At 41.1% G+C, this 16,879-nt stretch overlaps 1 protein-coding gene across 7 annotated transcripts in view; it reads left to right on the forward strand.

Annotated features, from left to right (window-relative positions):
• sipa1l1 (signal-induced proliferation-associated 1 like 1) overlaps nucleotides 1-16,879 on the forward strand; it is a 383,121-nt gene that overhangs the window by 20,838 nt on the left and 345,404 nt on the right. Inside the window, exon 1 of one of the 7 annotated variants that reach the window (XM_041214399.1) lies at nucleotides 11,341-11,455. The exons of 5 other annotated variants lie outside the window; for them this stretch is intronic. The gene's annotated coding sequence lies outside the window, so the exon portion shown is untranslated. Of the gene's footprint in view, nucleotides 1-11,340; nucleotides 11,456-13,813; nucleotides 13,902-16,879 lie in introns of those variants that run through there. One more of the 7 variants, XM_041214400.1, reaches the window with a different exon arrangement.

Here is a 16,879-nt window from a genome sequence, read left to right on the forward strand (position 1 = left end):
GAAATGACCTCACAACATTACCAGACAAAATTTAACGGAGCCAATGTCTCTTGCACTCTTGCCTCAGGTAACCCCACTCTAACCAAACCAACAGAAATAAAACCATAATTTTATAAGTAGCTCTATGTGGGGTTGAAAACAAAATACAGCAGAATGTCTTTTTGCCAGCATTTTTGAAAGCCAAAAAACCCTTTTTTATACTTGCGTTTTAGAGTCCAGGAGACAAGTGTAGGTGCATTGGAAGCCCACTTCACTGGTTCTGACTTCCTTAATCTGGTAGCAGATTTGTAAACCCACGAAAAGCTGGGTCTAATGAGTTTCTGTCCAGATAAGAGCTGGATTTAACAGTGTAAATGCTAAGAGCTGGTGACTCACTGATGTCACAATCCCGGGTTCAAAACTCAAAACAGTAGCTGTATAGAAACAGCTAAAGATCTGATTTACATGGCGTCCAATTGATAAGGCATCTTTTTGCTTGTATTTATATCAGTTTGGCTCAGCTATTGATGCATACCTGCCTTTGATTCAAGGTTGTGCATTCAAGCACAACTGCAGTACTTTTTCAATTATGCCCATTTTATATTAAAGAGTGCTGCCTAAATAAATTTTTCCCAACTATGTGTCAACATTTTTTTTAACATAGGATCCCATCTGCCTGTTCTGTTGGTTTTGGCAATCCTTAAAGATCCCATAGCGATTTTTGAAGAAGAACTTGGAGTCCTTCAGCTTGCCTACGTCAGAAGTCACTACTTCAAATTAATACGTTTGTGCTATTTGATGCATGTGATAAATTGCTATAAAAATACAAATTTATCTTGTTGGCTCCTTTGGTGAATAAAATGAAAAAGTTTTAGTCATTTATATTTTGGCTTAATTCCTGAACCCAGGCTATTGTAATAATGTTTAACGCACAACCCTTCACTTTAGGAATGCTCATTTGAAGTTTTGTTCCTCTCTGATATTAGATTACCATTTGTCTCTTTTGCCTTGTTCACTTTTATTGCTTTCTTATTCCTTTCTCATAATTGATCAGGTATCCTCTAAAACGTTCACTGTGGTATCTCTTTCCTCAGCAACTGTTGCCAGCTCCAAATTACTTCATGTGGATTCCACTCTTCATGTTTCAAATCCACTCGCCGTTACAGAAATTCGCATTTTCAACGTTCCTCAAACCACTGTTCTCGCCACTTCTGTAGATTTCACGCTCAATGCGTGAGTTGCCGCATGCGTCCTCTCGACATGTCTCTTCAGAAACACAGACTCAGGCTGTCTCAAAGCTGTCCTGGTTCACAGTTGCATTCATCCTTTGTCTCATCCACTCCTCTTGAAAGGAGAAAAATTCTTATTTATTCTGACATCAATGATTAAAAGTTTCAAGAACTCAGATATGGACATGCCTTTTGGACCCTTTTTACTGCATCCCTGTCCTGGGGATGGGGTGTAGACAAATATCTAACGAGCTTCCTGTAAAGACTCTCTTCCATTCTTCAAGTTTCTCCATCCCTGTCACAGCTATTCTGCTTGCACCTTCCATTTCAGTGTTTCCAAAAACGTCCCTTTTTCCCAAATCATGGCTTGCTCTTCACTGAGCTTAACTGAGATCTCAAACATCCATCCCATTGGCCTGCATCTGCTCTCACCCCTTCCCCTCCCTGTCATAGGGCTCCTCTTATCCTTGACTACAAGCTCTGTATAAGTGGATCATTTTTCCTTCCCTCCAGCATGATGCCACCACTAAGCTGATCTTTCCCTCCTATCTCCTTTCATCACTCTGAAGGCATTGTTCTGCTGGCAGCACCTCGGTCCAGTTCACAATCACCCATTTCCTTTACATGCCGATGCAGGAGATGGATCATGTGCCCTTTTACCTTCTCCCTTCACACTGTCCAGGGTCCCAAACACTCATGTGAGGTGTAATAGCAATTAATCTTATGATTTAAATTTACTATGTTGTGTCCACTGCTCTGTGAAGTCTCCTCAACCTTGGGGGAGACTAAACGCAGATTGGTTGATCATTTTGCGGTGCACCTCCCTTCAGCCTGCAAGTGTGACCCTAAGTTCCCAGCTGCCTGTGGTTTTAATTCCTCACCCCACTCTTACTTTGTTGTCTCTGTCCATGGTTTCCCACAATTTTCCAATGAAGCTTGAGGAACAGCAGCACCTCATTTGATTAGGCACTTCTTAGCCTTCTGAACTGAACATTTAGATGAACAATATCAGCTCATATACCATTGCTTCCATATCCAATGATTCTGCTGTTGTCACTTACACTTCCTCTGGACCAATCTTCTGTTTCTTTACCTGTTCCATTACCATCCCCTGTTGACTTGCGCCATCATCTTTTTTTCATTCAACCTCACCTACCTTCCAAACTATTACAGGTTTTTCCTTTTGTTCTTCCTCGCCAGCCCCTGCCCAACTTTTTTTCTGCCTCTATACTTAAAACCTGTTGCATCTAACGTCTTCCACTTCTGCTGAAAGATGATATGCCAGAAATGCTAACTGTTTCTCTCTGCAGGTGCTGCCTGACCTGCTGAGTATTTATATTTTTATTGCTGTGCCATATGATTTAAGAGCACATTTTGATGATTCTTGATTGTGTTTTAAGATTTGTCCTCCACTGGGAAAGAAGGGGTACAGTCTTCAAAATTGGGAGATTTATTTCATTGATCCCAAAGGCTAAACCAATGAATATTTGTGCGCAAGATGAAGTGATTATTATTAGAATCCAGAGCAATTTATTTTTTCAACTACAGAATTTGCTGTGTCTTCTGTTGGGATTTGAAAGCAGTTCTAATTTCATGTTTTACACCTTGCTACTAAATTAGTTATAATGCAAAAAGAATTGCTCAGAGCTTCTCATGGCAATAATAACTACAGAAATTTTAGCCTCTGAGGCAAGGCTGAAATTGCAGAAATGATTTCTTGTAGTTCATGTCTTGGTTCACTTTGTGTATGCAGATATAACAACTTGGTAAACTTGAATTTCTTCCAGTTTATTTAAAGTTTATTTCAGCTGGTTGTATTAGGTTGTCATTTCCAAACTTGTCTGGCAGATGTTTTACTCATCATTACACCATGAAGCTGTCTTCAGCCTGACTTGGCCTTGGATTTGGAGGCCTGTTCACCAAGAGATTATATAGAGGTTCCTATTTTTGATTGTTGATCTGCACTTGGTATGGTGTTTTTTATCAATTTACAGATTGTGGGTGTTGCTGGCTGGGCCAGCATTTTATTGCCCATCCCTAATTGCCATTGAGAAGGTGGTGGTGAGCTGACGCCTTGAACTGCTGCAGTCCTAGTGGAGTATGTATACCCACAGTGCTGTTGGGGAGGGAGTTCCAGGATTTTGATCCAGTAACAGTGAAGGAACGGTGATATATTTTCAAGTCAGGATGGTGAGTGAGTTGAAGGGGAACTTGCAGGTGGTGTTCCCATCTATCTGCTGCGCTTGCCCTTCTAAATGGCAGCAGTCGTGGGTTTGGAAGGTGCTGCCTAAGGAACCTTGGTGAGTTCCTGCAGTGCCTTATAGATGTTACACACTGCTGCTACTGTTTGTTGGTGGCAGAGGGAGTGAATATTGGTGGAAGGAGTGTCAATCTAGTGGGCTGCTTTGACCTGGATGTTGTCAAGCTGCTTGAGTGCAGCCCTACTCAAGTGGAGAGTATTCCATCACATTCCTGACTTGTGCCTTGTAGATGGTGCACAGTCTTTGGGGACTCAGGAGGTGTGTTATTTACAACAGGATTCCTAGCCTCTGACCTGCTCTTGTAGCCACCGTATTTATATGGCTAGTCCAGTTCAGTTTCTGATCCATGCTAACCCCCAGGATGTTGAATGTTAATGGGGGATTCAGTGATGGTAATGCCAATGAATGTCATGGGGCGATGGTTAGATTCCCTCTTGTGGAGATGGTCATTGCTTGGCACTTGCCAGTTGTCAGCCCAAGCCTGGATATTGTCCAGGTCTTGCTGCATTTGGACATGAACTGCTTCACTGTCTGAGGAGTCACGAATGGTGCTGAACATTGTTTTGTACAGGATGCTCTGCCCATTTTATCAAAGTCATAAATGTAATTTAAAGACCCTACCTTTTATCCAGTCCTGATTGCTGAAAAGCATTCAGCGGTAAAACCTGGGTTTCCTGTGCTCTTTCTCCCTGCCATCTGCCTCCCTCACCCACCTATTTAGCTTAGCAAAGCTAAGTAGTGCCTCAGCTGTCTGCGAAGTTTAATACTACACTGGGTGGCAGTCCTGATTTTTTTTCTCTCTTCTATTCCCGCGCCGCCCCCCAAACTAGTGTTTGCAGTTGATGCATCATTGTTTACTGGATGCAGCTCTATTGTGAATGGGATGTTGATGGCTGCTTATTTAGACTTAAGTTGCATTGTTATCTATAAGAACCAACAACCTTTCAGAACAATGGTGCTTTCTAAGAAGATGCCCTCTTGTATCAATGTAATGGCTGTGTGACAATCTGAGTGGTGAGATGTTTAAACTATTTCATAGGCATTCCCTTGCCTTGGCATCTATTCCTTTTGTGAGTTTAAAAAAAATTGAGGGGTGATGTGATTGAAGTGTTTAAAATGTTCCATGGATTAGACAGGATAGATGCAGAGAAATTCTTTTTCTTGTGGTTCTGTAATCCTGAACAAGGAGACATAATTTTACACTTAAGCCATGACATTCAGGAGGGGAATCAGGAAGCATGTGTTCATGCAGAGGATGGTAGAATTGAGAATTTCTTCCCATTAAAAGGAGATGTTTGGATAGTTGAAGCTTTCAAGACTGAGATTGGTTAATATGTTATCAAGAGAAATGGAGTTTACTGATATGGAGATCCAAATGGAGGTACAAATTGACTATGACCTAACTGAATGACAGGACAAACTCAAGGGACTTAATAGGCTACTATACCTATATATACTTTAAATTTTAAGCATGCGGATTTCTGTAGGTTTTTGACTGGTCCAAACAGTAATTCAGAAATGTACTTGTAATTATTTTTGCTTGGAATCACCGTGACACACTATATACAGGTGTTTCCACAACAAGTTAAGAGGAAATGGGGCACTGAGGCTGCATGTTATTGCATTTGGCCTGAGCAAACAGATGAAAGGATTCTTCAGTGTGGCATTTCTGACTAGCTTAAAAGTTGATCATTTGAAAGATATTGTTGTTCATCTATAACTTGATGTCAAATAAACTTTGGAACGACAGAGTGGCAGTTGTGGAGTCGAGGATAGTGACAGAATTTGTCACTGTGTGGAAGGATAGAAAGGGAGCTGTTCCGCTGTTGGGAGCATTGGAAAAACTAATAGTTAGATCCCGAGGTGATTATGATCCATCTCTTGAGTATCCCTTGCTCGGTTTCACTCCTACCAATCCATATAGAGCCTGCTAATTGTAGATGAAATGATCTTGATATGGGTTGTGGGAGATGTGGAAAGAAGTTTGTGCTACTGAGTCAGTCAGAGACAGGGGTTGGTGGAGGCAGCTGAACAGATAAGTGTATAGTTTCGTGCTTTCGTAATAAAATCTAAATAAGGATTAATATCTTATTTCTTCCTGTTTTTCCTTGAATGATCTTTTCCTGTTCCTATAATTTTTTCCAGGCATTTGATGATAGAAATTTAAAATGTTGTTCTTTGGAACTGTGCTAACTTGTTTTGACAGCATAAATAATTGTCATTTTCCTTCTATTGGTATTGAATCTGGTTTGGTTCAAAATTTATATATTTTTAAGATCTTGGAGATGAAGAGAAATCAATCATTGCAATTAATTAATTAATTGCGTTAAAATTAGAACAATGTCACTTAGTTTTCACAATAGTGTTCCACTGGTGACCTGGAACACTTCATATTGGGAACCATTTGTTAATCTGTGGGTAATTTAACCATTTGGGAAAGTATTGCTGGCATTGTTATCAATCCTGCCCAACAGATTTCAAAACAGCATTACCTTGACAATTTATTCAGTTTTGCAGCTTAATATCTATCGGGAAATCTTACTGCCACGTAATGGGCAGAAAATGGGTTTGCTTTTTAACTACAGGTATTGCCAGGTCAGTAAAATGCCTTTGGGAGCAAGTGTATAAATGTTGAGTATATAAATCATTTTATTTCACTTGATTTATTTTACAGTAAAAACCTGGGCATTGTCCAGGATAGCAACCATCACTGTCATCCTCCATGACCCATCTGGCTTCTTTACAGGCCAAATGGGGGAATTGACATGGCTGGCTATCAGTTGGAGGACTCCCTGTTCCACTAGGTATCCCACCGCTTTCTCCAAGTCATCCTCTACCTCTTTTGGATAGGTGTATTTTTTCCAGGGCTGTACCATAGCTTCTCCGTCTACCTGCGCCTCCATCCCAGTCAGTCTCCCGCTATCATGCTTATGGGTGGTGAATGAGGCTCTGTTTCCCAGTTAAATCTTTTATAATCAGAAGGGGGTATGCTGTATCAGGGCGTCAGGGTCATACGATCTCAATGAGGCAACGGGCCACCTTTTCCAAGTTCTCCCTCTGATGGCCACAACCCCGTCTTCTCCTACTTCCCCTCCTCACAAGCAATTATTTGCCGTGTCTCCCCGCCAGCTGGTGGTGGAGCATCCAATCTGCTCCCGAAACTGTATTCCTGTGTCTGACCACTTGGCCAGGATACAGGTCCGTTTAGTGATCTGAGGTCTGGGTCAGTTTGGATACTGCTGCAGCTGCTGAGTAAAACACTCTAGTGTGTTGTCGTCTTGACTGGACCATGGAGACCTTAGGGGGCAAGAAGAGTAAATGACTGTGTGGGAAGCTCCCGTATCTAGCAGGTGCCTATCCTCCTTCCCCCTCCAGCCCACACAGAGTTGCCTGTACTTGCCGTATTCAAGTGGACACAGGTACTCCCCGACTCGGCGCAGCCCTATCAATTCCGAGCCCCCCCAAGGATGCCGGCATCATTCCTCATCGAGCACACTTTGCCCTCTAACTTTCTACTTTCTAGAGCTGCTAGTCGCCTTTCCATGTCTTCCCAAGATGGACACTTTATCAGGAGCCTCCCCTGCCTGATCCTCCCTTTTTGCGAGGGGGTTTCTTACGTTCCCAGCCTGTAGGTGTGCTCGATCTCGAGCGGCACCCCCATGGGCCTGATCGTACACAGCCCAAAGCCCGTCAGTGAACATCGCCGGTGACTGTATTCATGGCGAGTACTGTCTGACAACTTAAATGGTCCCCTCTGGTCAGTCCCATGGCAGCTGTGACTCGGGTTTTCATTCTGATTCCTAGTCCTGTCTTTGCCTCATGCAGCAGAGTTGCATAAGCGGAGGGAGCCAAGGTAAAAAGGAGCAAAAAACAAAAAAACTGCGGATGCTGGAAATCCAAAACAAAAACAGAATTACCTGGAAAAACTCAGCAGGTCTGGCAGCATCGGCGGAGAAGAAAAGAGTTGACGTTTCGAGTCCTCATGACCCTTCGACAGAACTGGTTCTGTCGAAGGGTCATGAGGACTCGAAACGTCAACTCTTTTCTTCTCCGCCGATGCTGCCAGACCTGCTGAGTTTTTCCAGGTAATTCTGTTTTTGTAAAAAGGAGCAGTCGGGCTTTTCTCCTCATCATCCAAGCCTTGGAGCCTGGTCACCTGTTCAATTTCTAGGAAATGACTGTACGGTTCCTCCCCCAGCTGGAGTTTCTTCTAAGTTTCTGGCCATTTTTTGCAGTTTCTCAGCTGAATAGGGAATAACAAATTTGCAATTTGAGAGCCACCCATTGTTGATCGGCACCTGGGGCTTCAAATCGCTTCTGGTGCATCTGGATAACCGAAATGTTGTTCTGCATTGACGTAGCTTCTCCCCACTAGCCATCATCAAACTCCTTTGTCGACAGAGATAAAAACAAAAAAACTGCGGATGCTGGAAATCCAAAACAAAAACAGAATTACCTGGAAAAACTCAGCAGGTCTGGCAGCATCGGCGGAGAAGAAAAGAGTTGACGTTTGCATAGACCTGCTGAGTTTTTCCAGGTAATTCTGTTTTTCCTTTGTCTACAGCTTTGCCTCTTTTAACATACAAATGACACCCTGCTGCTGCTGCAATCTTGCTTCCTGCACCTCAATACATTCTGTGTGTCAGTGTGTGTCAGTGTGTGTTTCCATTCATGCTCCTGAACCCTGTAGGCTGCTCTGATATCATCTCTATCTGCTTTTGCTCTTTTAGGGTCCCAGCTGATGGTCACTAAAGACTCTTAACCAGGGGGTGTCGCTACCTTCTAAGGTCCTCACCCTGTAATTGGCGTCCATGACAGAAAACAAACTATGGATACAATTTCCACTTTGAGGAAAACCTTTATTAAACCACTAAGCAATAGTATATGCTTACAACACCAGTTGCTTAGTAAGACCAGCGTGCAGGAGTTCATTCCCATGGCTGGTACGCTGAACAAATTCCTCCACACAACTTTCCGTGATTCACCAAATCATACTTCCTGGTTGCAGCCCCACTGCCCTTGGAGCTGTGGCTTTAAACTCCTTTCTGACCCTGGTCTCTTGAATTAATTTCTTGAATTGAGTCATCTGATTGGATTATCACCCCCACCCTGGCCATGCAAAGACAAACTGCATGGGGTCATTTCCTGCTCTCGAGGGGTGTCTCCAGGTACCTGCCAGCAATGGATTGATTTCTGTATCATGGTAAGGTGGGGGGAAAAAAATCATTCACATGTACCCGAGAGACCATTACCAAGGCTGTTTCTGTAACTGGGTTATCTGGTGGTTAGCCACCGCCCTAGTGGCATGTCGCGACATGTCTGTGTATCCTTGTCCAGCCTTTTTTTAAAAAAAATGTTCCATATAAGCCTCAGAATTGATGTCTCCGGTCAAAAATTTCTCCCTTTGTCCGACGTCCTCCACTTTCTGTTCCTAGCACCTGGTTCTGAGCTCAGGATGTTGGTCCACCTCACAACTGGTTATATTTTGACACAGTATGAAAATAATAGATATTAAAAAGAAACGAAGGGAGGCCTTACAGCATCACAGAACTGCACAAAATATCAAAATGCCTTACAGTGCAGATGTGTGGTTGACAGCTTATCTTGGGATCAAATATGACACCAAGGTTGTGAGCAATCTGGCTCAGCCTCAGACAGTTGCGAGGGAGAGGGATGGAGTTGGTAGCTAGGGAACAGAATCTGTAGCGAGGACTGAGACAATGGCTTCAGCCTTCCTGTTAAGTTTTTTTTTACTAATTCAATGCTGAATGTTTGATTAATTTAGCAACAGTCCTATGGTAGAGCTGGATGATGTCGACATGCGTGTGGAAACTAATGCTGTGTTTTCACAAGGGGAGAGTAGCATAACAGTAATGTTACTGGACTAGTAATCCAGACATCCAGACTAATGCTCCAGGCACTTGAGTTCAAATTCCACCATGACAGCTTGTGGAATTTAAACTCCATTAATAAATCTGGAAGAAAAACCTAGTCTTGGTAATGTTGACACTTGAACCCATTTGGTTCACTGATGTCTGTTAGGGAGGAAAATTGCCATGTGTGGTTAACCTGTGGCGTCATAGCATTGGGTCCCTTTAATATTTTGTGGACCCCCAGAAAGCCTCAGTGGAGCCCCAGTGGCCCATTTTGAGAAGCGCTGATTGAGTAGAAGAGCATTGACACTTGCTTTGGTAATTTCCAATGACCAGTGAGGTATTTTGAAATGTTAGTTATGCAAGTTGCCTGTCTGTGGTGGGTAACAAGTCATGCATCCAAAACATATTAGCATATCATTGTGGTTTATTTTTTCATCTTCATGGTTCCTATCACTGAATAAGTCAAAGTTTTTATTGTTGTGAAATTCCAGTATCTTTGTTAGGTGCCTGTTTTAAATATTTGACTGAATTTTTACCAAACGAGAACCATTCCTTCTAGATTCCTTAAAATATTATTTTCGTTGATCCCTTCCCTCTGTCCCTAAGCTTGTTGCGTTACCTCATGGTTTTCCTATTCAGGCAACCCTTTTTATGGGGAAATCTAATGGAATTATTGAGACATCAATCTAACAAGATCATTTGTGGCATTATATGATAATTTTAACATGTAGTATGATTTTGATAATGAAAAACCCTATCTATGTCACTCACATCAGCATGAGCTGCAAATTGTAGTTATTAAGCCACAAGTCAGGTCTGTTTGGAGTTGGTCAATCTCAGGCTGACAAGTCACAAGGATGATATGGTTAGCCTAAGCATCCTCAGCTTAGGAAAGGAGGGCCCTAACTTACGATCCAGCTAGTTTTGTATTATTTGTTCTGTACCACGATAGGATAGAATTTAATATCTTAAGAATTTTATCGAAACTGCAACCAACCCCCCTCTCCCAGCAAACACAGATGAATTGAAACCAGAGAAGTTTCTTAAGCTCCACCCATCTCCATGACTTTGTAGCCTTTGAGGGTTCACTGAATGCTTTTTAAACTAATTCACCTCTAACTCCCAAAACAAAACAACTCTGGACTGCACTTCTTTGCAAGCATTGTAGACATGGCATCTTCAGTTCTCCAGCCAAGTAAGCCCGCCTATTCTTTTATGGCTCCATGTCTTCTATTCTGATCTGCCACTTTCTTTTGGGTATTCTGGTGCTCTGTAAAGCCCAGCATTTTAGCTACCTTCACAACAATCTTCACAGATCTAAATGTTACCTCTAAAATATTAACATGCACCATGAACTACATATTCATCACAGTATGCATCCGCATATGACACTGACCTCAACCACCACCACCAACTATATAATGCACTTAATGTGTTGGGGTGGGGGGTGGGGGGGGACTTCAAATGCTTTACTGAGGTACAAGGAAATAATAGAGTCAGCTGGATAGTAAGTTATGCCCTTCTTTCCTAAGCTGAAGATGTTTAGGCTAATCATATCACCCCATTTGTCAGGCTGAGATTGACCAACTCCAAACAGATCTGACTTGTATGGTTTAGTAACCACAATATGCAGCATATGACGTTTAGCCACTGAGGTACTTGGGTTGGGGAGGACAAAGTAATTTCTATCTTGTGTGGTTCATGGATTCATTAGATGGAAACCATGATTTTTACTATTTGTTTTTACTAATGGGAGAGATGGAAATAAAAAGTGAGAAAAAAAATTAATTTTTGACGTTGTAGAAACTTTTTCCAGAAAAGAGCTGAATTTGAATGCCTGTGGTTTTGCTGTGGATTGGTGCAATGAAGGTGTTTCCTGTGTTTATGGTACCTGTAACAATTCTGTCTCGACTTGTTGTATGAGTCATGTGGTGATGATGATGACGACGTAATTCTGGTAATACAGGATCCCTTTGCTCACTCCATCAAGTCAGTCATTCCATGCATTTTAGTTTATCCTTCTTCCCTCATCCTGTTTATATCTGGCCTTTGAGCTTCCACAATTGCAGTGTTGATCTGAAGTCTGACCTGGGATTAACTTGCAAAAACAGTGAGTATCACCATAAAGTACTACAGCGCCTGCATGGCAAGTTGGTGCATGTCAAATGTAATTCTGTGTTTGAACAGCTTTGAAGTGTTGTGATGTAAAGTGCTACTCCTGAAAATTATTTGGTTTTATAAAAATCCCACCATCCCCTGCCAAAAAAGAAAAGCAAATTAAATTGAAATGGCTTTGTTAATATTGCAGCAACATTTTTGGACTTTGTCTTTGACAAGGTGGTTAATGTAAAAAGGTTTCCATACAGAAATTGAGTTCTTTGGGGTACAAAAGTCAATGCTGCTAATGTGATAACTTTCATAGTTTGTTTGCCTCGTGTCAGCATTAAGCAGTTACTATTGAGGCTTCCATTAGCCAAAAGAAAGAATTGGTATTTATGTATCTTTTACATTTGTAGAATGGCCCCCAAACACTTCATTGCCAATGATTTTGCTTTTGGAATGAGGCCATTGTTGTATGTAAGCAGATTTGGAAGATAATTTGTCCACAGCAATGTCCCACAAACAGTAAGTGATAGTCCAAGGTGGTGTTTAAGGGAGGAGTGTTGGCTGAGGCATTTGGGAAACTCGTTCCTCTTTTAAATGGTGCTATGTGGTCATTTACGTTCACCTGGACCACTGTGTATAGAATGTCTAAGCCTTGGTTTAAAGTTTTAGCTGAAAAGTACAACACTCTGTTGAAATGTTAGGTATGATTCTGTGCCTCAGTGAGACTTCATCCTTGATTGGCAACAGTGATCAGTTGAGCCAAAATGGCACTTCAGATGCTTGAATGTTTTATGTTCCCTCTTTGTACCTCAGTGTGACATTTCAGTTTCCCACAGCAGTCATACTTTATTTATGATTACCAGTTTGTGTTAATCATAACCAGCATTTTGGTATAGGTTTATCCAAGCAGAAATGATTTTAGTCTGATGTGCTGTCTAGAATTGTGCTCACTAATGGGCTGTATTGGGATTAAAGCTGTCTGGGAGTGTGTTAGAAGGTTGTAACATAACGACGCAGTTCTGATTACAAACACTTGCAGTTAAGCATGAACGACTTAAAAACTTGCAAAGTCCTGAGGGAAAATTTCAGTGATTTGTCTTTTGAGGCTGCAACACTTTCTTGGGTATTCCTAACCCTTGGGGAGGGATAACTAACAAGCTTTTTCCCTCCTCATTTCCATTGTAAATCCTGCTGCTTTAAAATGGGAAATGCTGGATGCGCACAGGAGTTTTGAGCATTCTGAAAAAGATGAAGGGTTGAGGTTTAGATGAGAGATCACAAACCAAATTGCTAAGTTGGCTTTCTTTGTTCAGAGGATGGAGTAGCTATGTATTGCTGTTTTTGGTTTTGGATTTTTAGCCTTCAGAGGCTTTTTTTCAAAATCCATTTTGTTACTAGTTTAATGCCCTTTAAACTTGATACACAAACTATTGGTCTTGTGTCTGTGTTGGATTGTACCTGTTTAAAAATATTGCTTTGCAAGATATTCCTTCCCCTCCGCTTATTGGTTAAATGTTATTTTTATTGACAAACCTTTGGGCCGTGCTCATGTTGGTAAATTAGATCCCATTCCACTGGTCCCTCCTGACATTACTGGAGCTAGCACTTTTCATCAGGCACCTGGTTTTTAAATGTATCGGCTGACAACCATTTTGAGCCTGAATGTTTAGCTGTTTTGGTTACCATGCCATCAATGTACAGCTGTGATATTGAATGTCCATAGAAAAGTGAGAAGATGTTAGTGAACCTCCATTAATAAAAAGGAGTGCACCTACTTTCTGGTTAGTGTTACAACTGAAATGCTCCCATATTTGCCATATGTTAGCAGTGCATTTGAACCAGAAGCAAAGGAAAATTAAACTCAGTGAGAGACTTGCTTTTGAGTTGTATGACCAACTAATAGTCCGGTGGCACAGAAGGTTATAGGGGAGCAAGAGAATGAATGAGAATTGGTAAGTAGGTGGAATGAAGATAAATCAGAGTATGGTCTTGTTGGACACCTCCTGCTGGCTGAGGTTTATATACTATTGAATTGCTAGGTAATTGCAAGTTTGAGCAATGCATCGCACTCCATGAGTTGTGCAACACACAGTTTGAGGCTTCAGCACCAATTCTCAAAAGCCCATTTAAATTCTTCAGAATAATTGATGTGCGTAATGATTCACAAACTATTAATGCAGTGCTACTGCAGCCAAGTAATGTGTTTACAAAATAGTTGCAGCGTTGAAAGAGCAACATTGAAGAGGGGGAAATGAATAAAGCTGCAGCAGTGCAGGTAGTAGGAGAATGTGTGATGCTTGCCTGTGGGATACCAGTTTGATTGCTGAATAAGAGCTTTCTTTTTTTAAAAAAAAGACAAAAGGAAAATTGAGATATCTGGTAGGAGGTTCATGATGAGCTGAAGCTGGATATTATAGCAACAGAGTACTGAACTCTATAGTTAAACCCTGGTAAGTCATTGCATAATAAACTTTTGTTTATAAAACCTTACTGTTGCAGTGTATCTAATTCAGTGCAGTAGGCTGTGGCTTGTCACTTGTTCATTGCAAGTTTCAGATCATTCTTGGCGATCTTTGTCCATGAGGAGAAAGATAATAAGAATGATTTGTCTGAGGATGGTCTAATGCGACTGAGTAGCTGGTTAGAGCACCTGAAATTTGTGTGGCCATGGCAAAAGCTGAGGGGAGTTGAGACTAATTGATAGCTCTTTGAAAGAGCTGATATAATGGGAAGAATGGCTTCCTTGTGTGAGCAGGTTACCTTTTCATCCTTAACACCTGAATAAGCTAGAGGCAGGGACAGGGAATGGTGGAAATCATATCCTTTCAACCCCTCCAAAATAGGGAGGGTTTGGGAATATAGTGTAAGCCTCCTTGCCCTGAAAAATAGATAATTGTAGGCGAGGCATGTTGGCTGCCAGCAGCAGTATGGAGAGTGTTCTAAAAGTGCGGATAACTTAAGTTAAGCAGCTCAAGTTTTTTTCTCTTGTAACATTTTTTTTTAATTGTTGAGTTTAGTTGCAGGAAAAAGGTCTGTAGTACCAGAGACTCCCAAAGCTGAAAGAATGTAGGGTAAGGTTAATCAGCAAGTGGTGACTAGGGTGTTTCTCAAAGTTTATAGACAGGAAGAGGAAGAAAAAAATGGAGGAGAAAAAGTCCTTTTTTCACAAGTCCAGTGAAGCCCAACGCAAACTGGAGGAACAACAACTCATCTTCCGACTAGGCACTTTACAGCCTTCCGGACTGAATATTGAATTCAACAACTTTAGGTCGTGAGCTCCCTCCCCTATCCCCACCCCCTTTCTGTTTCCCCCTTCCTTTTTTTTTCCAATAAATTATATAGATTTTCCTTTTCCCACCTATTTCCATTATTTTTAAAACTTTTTTTAAATCTTTTATGCTCTCCCCACCCCCACTAGAGCTATACCTTGAGTGCCTTACCATCCATTCTTAATTAGCACATTCGTTTAGATAATATCACCAACTTTAACTTTAACACCTATGTGTTCTTCTTTTGTTCTATTGTTGTTGACATCTTTTGATGATCTGCTTCTATCACTGTTTGTTTGTCCCTACAACCACACCCCCACTTCTCTCTCTCTCTCTCTCTCTCTCTCTCTCTCTCCGCCCCCCCACACACACACCTTAAACCAGCTTATATTTCAACTCTTTCTTGGACTCGAACTCAAGTTCTGTCGAAGGGTCATGAGGACTCGAAATGTCAACTCTTTTCTTCTCCGCCGATGCTGCCAGACCTGCTGAGTTTTTCCAGGTAATTCTGTTTTTGTTCTGGAAAAGAATGAGTTCTCAGAGTCGAGGACTCAATGTTTTGAGGGTACACTGAGGAAGGCAAGCATGTTGATGGCATTTTGCAATTTTAGAAATAAGGGATTTAAGAGACCAGAAGACCACTGACACATTTTCATGTTAGATTACTAGTTTCTAATCCCTATTAGATATGTTAACTCAGTATGCCAAACATATGGTTATGGATTTCATGGATAGCCAGAGGCTCAGTCAAGCACTTAAAAAGAAAAGACTTGAATTTAAACAATCCCTTTTGTGACCTTAGGATATCCCAAAGCACTTTATAGCCGGTTAAGCACTGTTGTAATGTTAGACTGCCCTTGACATTATTGAGGTGTATATTACATACACACGTTCAAATTACTGAAACCTTTTACTTTTCAGTACAATATATCATGGCTATACTTAATTTAAAAAAAACCTGTGTATATTCAGAATTTGGGCTGGCCTCTTGTAGTACAAATTCTGATGTAAAATGGCTTCTGTATTGCCAAGGACTGGAAACTGTTCCACTTGAAAGAGTACTGTATTGCTCCTAGATGGTAATTCTTGCTGTTTGAATTAATGTACAAATTCAGTATTTTGTGCTGTCCTCATACTATTAGTAGAATAATTCTTAACATTGGCCACAATTATGAACTAAGAAATAGATAGAATTTTTGTATCATTTTCATAGCCCGAAAAGAAAGGATTGAGGTGTCTGTCCCCTGTGCATGGTGCAGTTAACCCATGAATATATAATCTCAATTTTGTTAGTGATTATTGCCATTGCTTTATAGGGTATATGCCGCTGTTCATCATTTTGTTACATCTTTAATGCCTGGTTAACCATTTAAATCTGGCTTTTCTTATTTTAGCCAAGTGTCATCTTCAAACCACAAATATGGTTTATGAGAAGCTTCATCTACTAAGAAGCGGCTTCCTCTGCTCCGTACCACAGGAGAATTTAAGAAAGCTAACAGCTAACAATAATTTGATGAATTGGAGCTGCCTACTCTAATCCTTTTATATTGTTCCTTTTCAAATATTTATTCAATTCTTGTTTGAATTATGTTATAGCCTCTGCCTTAAAAGTCACTTGTCGTGCAGAGTTTAATGTTTGTGTGTGTGTGTCTGAGCGTTTGGGGGCGGGGGTGATAAAAATTCCTTTTAACTTTTCCCTTTTGTTTCACCTGGTTTCCAATTTGTTGACAAGGGGGGGGCGCAGACTCCAGATTACAACTAAAAGGACAATCTTTTTCTATTTATCTTCCTTGAGGCCTTTCATGATTTAAAAGGAAAATGGATAAAATTCTCTTAATCTCCTTCTGTTATAGTTATGCCTTTATATGCTGAAGGTGTGTCACTGTTTTTATCTTTTACAATTGTATGCTGCAGTGCTGGAGTTTCTGGCACAATCTCCTTTCTATTGAGTGAAGGAACTCTGATCAACATCAAGGAACTGTTAAAAGTGGCAGTTAGCTGCCAGCAAAAGTGTCGCAGATTGTACATCTACTTGTATCTATTGAGCAGTGTGTTCTTTCCCTCCTAGATTTTTTCCCCACTTACGAAAGGTTGTTGATTTGTGCGGATGTGCAATTCCACAAATAGCAGAAGCCCTCTTGTAATTTAGCCATGCACAT

This window comes from Carcharodon carcharias, chromosome 20 (genome assembly GCF_017639515.1).
Source record: "Carcharodon carcharias isolate sCarCar2 chromosome 20, sCarCar2.pri, whole genome shotgun sequence".
NCBI classification, from domain to species: domain Eukaryota; kingdom Metazoa; phylum Chordata; class Chondrichthyes; order Lamniformes; family Lamnidae; genus Carcharodon; species Carcharodon carcharias.